Source organism: Ascaphus truei, chromosome 3 (assembly GCF_040206685.1).
Source record: "Ascaphus truei isolate aAscTru1 chromosome 3, aAscTru1.hap1, whole genome shotgun sequence".
In the NCBI taxonomy this organism is placed as follows: Eukaryota; Metazoa; Chordata; class Amphibia; order Anura; family Ascaphidae; genus Ascaphus; species Ascaphus truei.
Window position 1 is genome coordinate 222,094,180 of NC_134485.1, and position 7,960 is coordinate 222,102,139.

The window sequence follows — 7,960 nt, forward strand, 5'->3', positions numbered from 1 at the left end:
TATATTGTTTTGAGGGGATATCTTTCATTTGTATTCTTTTACATTGTTGGTAGTGCCTTTTATATTTATATTTTGTAACAATTTCTGTTTAAGTACAACATTTTCATTAATTACTGTGTGATGGCCGGGTGGAACAAACTGTTCCTATTGTTAAGCTGTATAAGAACTTTTCTGATCAGAATTGGGTTGAACATGACATTTCTTTCTACGTCACATATCATAATATCTGCACCACCTCACAGTTGTATAAGGACAGCTTAATCGAGAACAGTACATCCTGTATAGTAAAATAACAGTTACAATACCTCCTCCAACTATTTCAGGAGCTAGTAATCAGATTTCACATATCATATGCGACATACCAGTGCGACATATCATAATATCTGCACCACCTCACAGTTGTATAAGGACAGCTTAATCGAGAACAGTACATCCTGTATAGCAATATAACAGTTACATTACCTCCTCCAACTATTTCAGGAGCTAGTAAACAGATTTCAATGGAAATCTAAGGGGCTCTTGACCAAGCTTAACTAAATAATAGAAATAAGGCCCAATTGCTGTTATCTTTTAGGGGACTGTTTTCAGAGAAATCTGGTAAAAGTAACTTGACAATGCATCATTAAAACAAAATATATGCTTCACTGGTGTTGTCTCCTTTCTGCGGTGACTCCTGCTTTGGGTACACTAATTTATCAACATGATGATGCAAAACAGAATTATTAAACCAACTACTGGTAACTAGTACTCAACCGGTTGTAAATGTTCCTAAAGTATCAGGAGATATCAAATTTGTGTGGATTACAGAAGTTTCAATAATGTTACCATTGAAGACAGATACCCATGTCCACGGTTGGGTAATGCAAAATTCTCTCTACATTGAACCTAGTTTCTGGATATTGTCAGATGAAAGTACAATAGATCTAGCATCTCACCCACAAATATTGTTTATCTTGAATTTATTTATTTAAAACTTTTTCTAACGCCTAGGAAACTCCGTTGAAGATCCTTTATAGGAACTTAAGGGGAATACCCATCCCAGACCTACAATTGGGACCTTGTGTTGGTGTTGTGGACCTTTCCAATTCTGTATTTTGCCATTTGGTCTTTGCAATGTCCCTGCTTCTTTCCAGCACTTAATGGATTGAAACATAGAGTTTGATGGCATATAAGAACCACTGGGCCGACCTCGTTTTTTCTACAGAGCAAATATGTGGATGATATTGTACTGTAATTGCTTCAGCTTAATTTCAACAACATATTATGTACATCCGTGTGTGAAAAGCTTGTTGGTGCTGACTGTCAGACGAGACCAGAACTCTTTCACAGGATCAAGTACCAGACAGGACATAGAGATCAAATAAACTGGTGTTTATTTTGGCCGGAGCCAACATACCCAGCACAAAGTCACCTAACAGAGCTAAACTCACAAACCAGGGAGATTCAGTGGGAATTCTAGTTGACCTAGGTTCCTGTCACCACCGAAATGGCTTCCACTCCTGTGTCAGAATGGGAACTCAAAGTAAAACTTGTTGCAAGATGCTAGGTAGGCTTGAATATCCTGCCTCAGAAAGGCATGCAGCGTGGTCTTGGGGTGGTAGCTGGCACAACTTCGGAGTACACCGTTAAGTCCATCTACATGCCAGTGTAGGAATGACCTGTGGAACTCAGATCGGCTGCTGCTTTTCTAGGGTCCTGGTGTCCATAGAAAATAATGGAGAATGGGGTAGCGACCAATCCCAGTGCGAATGCTGCGTGTTGGCCAAACACATCATGAGGCTCACCTCTGTTGGTCAATCTTTGTTGTTGGTTGTGATGGGGAGACTGAGGAAAAGAGGACGGGCATTACAAATCAGCCAAAGAGAATAATGCCTACCTGTCCATGTTCTCAATTCTGACCTGCTATCTCTGGATGAGGTAGGCGTCTCTCTGTCTGGGGCAGACAATGACTCCGCTTACTGAACCAACATCCCCCAGATAGGGGCTGGCCCATCCCCACTCTACTGTGTGCTCAACTCCCTCGTGAAACCAGCTAAACCCGGATCCATTGGCATGCAGGTTGGGTAAGTGTATTACTGGCCTAGCATGCCCAGGGAATAAAGAAATGCCAAGTTACACAAGCACAAAAAATATTACAGAAAATAAAGGTTACATATATACTTTTTTCCCACACATAATTTGGCCAGATGAGCCACAATAAGATATATATACTGGGCAACCCTATCAATTCATCCAGATGATAGGGCAATGGCTGATGCTTCACCTTTATTATAAGAGCCTCATTGCCCATATCGGCACACTGACCTGATTGTTAATCTTTGGAAATGTCTTACTTGTGTATCAAAGACTGGGTTCGGGACCCGCAAAATTTCAATCTGTTGGTGATTTTCTTTGTCCACAGAGCATTACTCAAGTAAAGCAATTCTTGTGACTTATTTGCTGCTTGAGATGGTTTATTCCAAATGATTCCCTAGCTGCCCAGCCACTGATTACCTCAACACGTATGGATACAGTTTTCTATGGACAGATTCCCAGGAGGAAGCATTTGGTGCTTTAAAAAACAGATTGATGTCAGACCAGTTCACCGGAGATTAGCCAGGGCATGCAGTATTAGGAAATTCTGTCCTTTTGAGAGCCTATTCTGGCCGCAGTATTGCATGTGTTTACCAGGCTTGAGACACAAGAGAAAACTACAACTCCCAGAGGCATGGCGACACTCCCACTTCCTAGTTGATCCATATTTAATGTCCAGGAAGTTACTCAAATCCTTATGTTGCAACGCTATTCCTTGCTACATTGCATGTCCCTGTGTCTGTCTCCAGCCTGCTAAGTATACTGCTTCCCCTGTGTTTGACATCGGATCTGATCTTAAATTTGCCTTGCCCAAATCCCTTAAGTTACTTTGCCAGCTATTTTGTGTATTACTTTGGATTGTTTCTCAACTTTGCCCTTGACTATAACCTCAAGCTATATTGCCTGATAACCTGTGAATGACCCTGGGCTGCTTTTGACTCTGCTCTGTCTAACACCCTTTACTAATATTTTCCTTCCTGAGTTTGTCATCCCCAGTGTTCTCAGAATTGATATGTGCACCTGTGCCAGACTTTAAATAGCCGTTTGAACTGCACACAGATGCTTTGGACTATGGCCTAAGGGTAGGGCTGGCTTGATGGTGGTTCCATCAGTGCCACTGCAATGAATCCTGCGCTTACAGAGGCCCAGCGCTCTACCCCACAACAATTAAACTAATTGTTGGGGGAGAGCAAGGGCCTCCATAAGTATCTCTTATCTGGCCTGGCAGCATCTCCCCTCCTACAGAGTCCCGCCATGGCACCGCGATCTCAAATGGCATTGTGTTGCCGTGGCAATATGACGTCACATGGCGCTGCATTGCCATGATGATGTGACACGACATGTCGCCACGTTGCCATGACAATGTGATGCCACGTGGCGTTATGACATCACCTGACGCCGCAACATCATGATGCAGCAACGTCTGAGGAGGAGCCAGGTCTGCCAGACCAGGTATGAGGCCCAGCGAAAGCCCCTCCACCGAGCCCCACAAAATTACTAGCCGGCCCTGCCTAAGGGCAGCACTCTTGCAATGCTCAGCAGACAGCTAGAAAGTTGTTATTGCTATAGGAGTTGAACTCTATTGGAGGCAAAATATTCTATAATGGAAAATAAATGCTTGGCTGCGATATGTGGCATTAAACATTTTTGGGGCTCAATTCACGGTCCAGAAACTGGTCCTTTACATTTTACATATAGATTTCTCAAATGAAATACAAAACGAGGTATTGAGCTCACTTTGACTGACATGGAAAATCTTGGATTCATGTCCTGTGCTAAACAAGGCAGTCTGACTAAAAGTCTATGTTCCCCATGTATTGAGAGCTAAACAGGGGGTGTAATGAATCTCGTTCCTGTGGGAAGCGAAGGGTCTAGAATATGAGGATATGATAACCATGACCGGAAGTACATACTTTGTTAAATAGTATTCTTCCTCTAGATGGCTGAAGTAGTTTTCCATGTATGGAGTATTATATCAGAGTCAGTGCTAAAAGCTGTAGTTGTTAGAGTTCCATAGTAAACAGTGGATTAACAGTGGAGGACATTACAACTTCAAAGATTGCCATTTAAAAATCGGTACTTTAATTCTGTAAACTATAGGCTGCAATTCATGTCACTTGGGGTTCAGTGGCCTTACATCGCGTGTTAGTGTTATGTAACCATTACCATTGGGTATACCATTGGATATAATTAGTATCACAATATGTATTAATAGACTATTTAAAAAGGGGAGGTGTGAAGCACAAATAAGATCATCATGTATCTCCTGTTATAAATGACAAAAAGAGGCCAAACAAATGATAACATTGACGTAATTGTAAACTGGAATAGTACTTTATATTATATATAGTATAGCATTGTATAGGACTGGTGTGACACCCCAAAGTATTCTCTATTGGCCACTAGATGGCACTAACTATATTGTTGTTTTTGGAAAACTACAGAGTTCTAATATTAGTCCTCTGTGCAGAGCAGGTTATTATACCTTTTAATGAACTGACTAGGGACATGGTCACATAGTTATAAAGGGTGTACAGAGCTTTTAAACCCTTACAGTATACACGGTGTAATGTGCAATCTGCCTGTTATGTGTATAGTATCTAGCTTTAAGTAAATTCTTTTCAGGTAGGCTCTAAAAAACATACAAACAAACAAACAAACAACAAACCAGATGCAATCTCTTCATATAACATACACAATTTTGAGGTAGAAGTGTGATAAAAGCTTTGAAAGAAAAGTTTTATAAAGCTATGTTCTTCTCTAAACAGAGTGCACACAAAAATATTTGTCAACGTGTTATTCTGGTGATCATCAAGTATGTTATAACATATATATACAATATACACATTATGTACATATTGTTATCAAATAAGTACACATTATCCTGCCTATGTTTAATACGGGGTTTCTTTCACTAATGGTATCAATGTGATCATAATGCTAAAAGTTCCTCATTTGTCCATAAAATAATTGAACGATGAAAGAAAACAGAGGTGGACTAGCAACACAGTTCTACTGATCAAAAGCAAATAAAAATCAATTCTACAACGTACTTAATTGGTGATTTGATGGGGATCAGTAAGAAGATAGGTACATGTTTTAAAACGCATTTAAGGGGTTAACACACTCTATTTTAGTTAAATATATATATTTCCCTTTCTCTTTATATAATTACTTCGCCAAAAAAGTATTTTGGTTGTAGTTGGTTTCCCTTGCATTCTAGAGTTGCCTTCAAATATGTGACCCCATTGAGAGTTTGACGAAGTATAGCCATAATGGTTCTGCAGGCATTACATCTGTCTTTTAGTAGTGCTCTGGCATCACACCTAGTCCATCATTGCAGGATCAACAATCATTTTTTTCTGGTTTATCAGGAGGACTTATTCATTTCTTTCAGAGTTGGGACCTGGCACATTCACGTTATCAAGATAAAGGATTGTTCAGTGGGGTTACTCTGCAGACTACATATTAAATACATACATGTCAAAGTTTCTTCTTAAGATTGAATTAACTATTTGAAGAATGTTCTGGCAAGAGTCAGTGCATTCATAGTTGTATTCTTATAGTTAAACTCCTCCCCCCTCACATACATTTATTTTATTTGAACCAGATCCCCCAGACCAGAATTGTTGCTTCTTCACAAGAACCCACAAAACATTATGTGCTCAAATATAGTGCTGGCTGTGACACTCAAGTTCCCCTGGATTGATTAAGGGATACGTAATGAAAAGCCCATAGCTGGTTTGATTTCCTTTTGCACCTGGAAGTTGGTAGATAATTTCTACTGATCTGGAGTGTTCCTAGTTATAAGGAGACAAAGAGTTTATAAAAACCACAAATATTACCCATTAAGCATTTTTGATGGTGTGCTGGATTCATTGATATCACACAATTGGGTTGTTTATTGAATTACATCGATTGTTAGTATGTGATAACATTTCTATGTACAGTAGCAATTAGACTACCGAGTTGGTATTCATCAAGTCTTTATGATAAGGTGAGACCTGGATTTTGTTGCAACTGTGTGTTAAACCTGATTCAGCTTGAGTCTGCAGTTCTTGCCTTTGAAGCCCAGAGGTCCAGTTCGCCAGAGTCAGAGCTTCTATCTCTCAGCCCTAAAGTAGTTTTACACTATGCAATGATAATAAACAACAACATGAAGTAATGGAATGAAGTATGGTTCCGAAAAGGCCAACAGAGATGATAAAAGGTATGTAATGTTTATCCTACCTGGAATGGCTAACAACATTAGGAAAGGAGAGAGGGGTGAAAGCTTGAAGCTAGAATCAGATAACATGGGTTAGTTTGCCCCATACACATGTATGCTGTAATTTCTTTCCCCAACATTTGATGCAACCTATTGGAGATGGTGGAGGTTGGACTAACACACTGAGGGTAAGATTTAAGGGCCCCGTTTTATGTTTGTGGAGGAAGCCCTTTGGGATGTTTTGGGTTGTAAATCCACATAGACTTCAAAATGGACTTTCAGCTGAAAAAGGTCCAGACGGCTGCTTCGGCATATATAGAATTACTCCCATAGTCATCGATCATTCTCTAGTCGACCCCCAGATTTATAAAGCTCCATTATGGGTGGACTTGAATAGGAGTTAATGCCTGTTCAGGTGCATTAACCAGTAACAGAGGTTAATATATATTCCCCATAGTGTAAAACCATTTTTTTATTTTTTAAGTGAGGACTGGCTTAACACCTTGTACTATTTTGCTTCTGATTTTTTACACCCCTTTCCCTATAAACATCGAAGAATATTGAGTCTAAGTTGCTGTAGATGTCAGAGGAAGGAAGTACCTGAAATTGAGCTTTCAAAAATGCTATCTACTGTAGGTAAGGACTAGCAAAGCTCACACATTCTTACAATTTTTGCACGAGTTGAAATTTTGCACCTTTTCTACCTATTGTTTTGAATTCTTATGGCTATATATAAGAACCATCCAAACACAGTAAAAAAAAATAGGTGTTAATTGTGAAAATAAGTGCCAATATACCCTGTAGCATTTTGGGGAACAATGTATTTTTATTAATTTATGTTTATATGAGCTGTTCACAGGATGTAGTAATTTTAATTGTGTCAAGACACTATTAAGTTCTAACAGCTCGTACAACAATGTCTTGAAAAACTTTCACATTAGTGTAATACATTGCACAGGGAGCAAAAGATTAGACAATACTTTCGCAATATAGCAGGGGGATCAGCCAGGGGAGGGTTAGGGTGAATAATGCTAGTAATATCACAATACTCACACGGGCATGTGTAAGTACATACACAACAAGTGGTTTCTGTTCCTTTAAAGTGGATCCAGAGATCTCTATCCCTTCAGTAATGATATTCCTCCAGGTGCCAGACACAGCTCACACACGTGATCCCAATAAGATGTATATGAGATGTGTTCAATAGTGGATACAAGTACATTTATCACACATATATAACAACAAAACTCACATGTACAACAGCCCAAATCAGCAACACCACTGATCATGTGCAATGCAGCATATAGGATCCTAGACGCTACGTCCGGAATACAGGATCATGCAGGTGATCTTTGGACACAGCACACTCGGTCAGCTACGGAGGCTTCAATGGGACAAACTTCCTTATGTCTTAGGCACATAATCAAAAAAGGGTACTAAGTTTAAGCACGCCTTTACTCCCATTCATAAGAATGAGACTACAGACGGGCTAACGTTTAGCACCATTTCGTGGATCTGACCCTCTGAGAGTTACATTTTTTGTACACTAATCCTTATTGGAAATATTGGGACAAATAGAGAATATTTGTTCCCTAATCTTCATGATTATTTCTTGATTTCTATTTGTTTAGAACATACAGCTGTATGTAGCTGGACTAGGTTTTGTTTCTGCCAGGGGAA

The 7,960-nt window shown here is 39.6% G+C and overlaps 1 long non-coding RNA gene across 1 annotated transcript; it reads right to left on the reverse strand.

Moving 5' to 3' along the window:
• Nucleotides 1–1,356: 1,356 nt before the first annotated feature.
• LOC142491022 (uncharacterized) lies at nt 1,357–7,608 on the reverse strand. Its single transcript, XR_012800226.1, has 2 exons — nt 7,533–7,608; nt 1,357–1,824 (listed from the first exon to the last, which is right to left on the reverse strand). It is a non-coding gene; the product is annotated as an uncharacterized LOC142491022 (long non-coding RNA).
• Between the last annotated feature and the right edge of the window lie 352 nt (nt 7,609–7,960).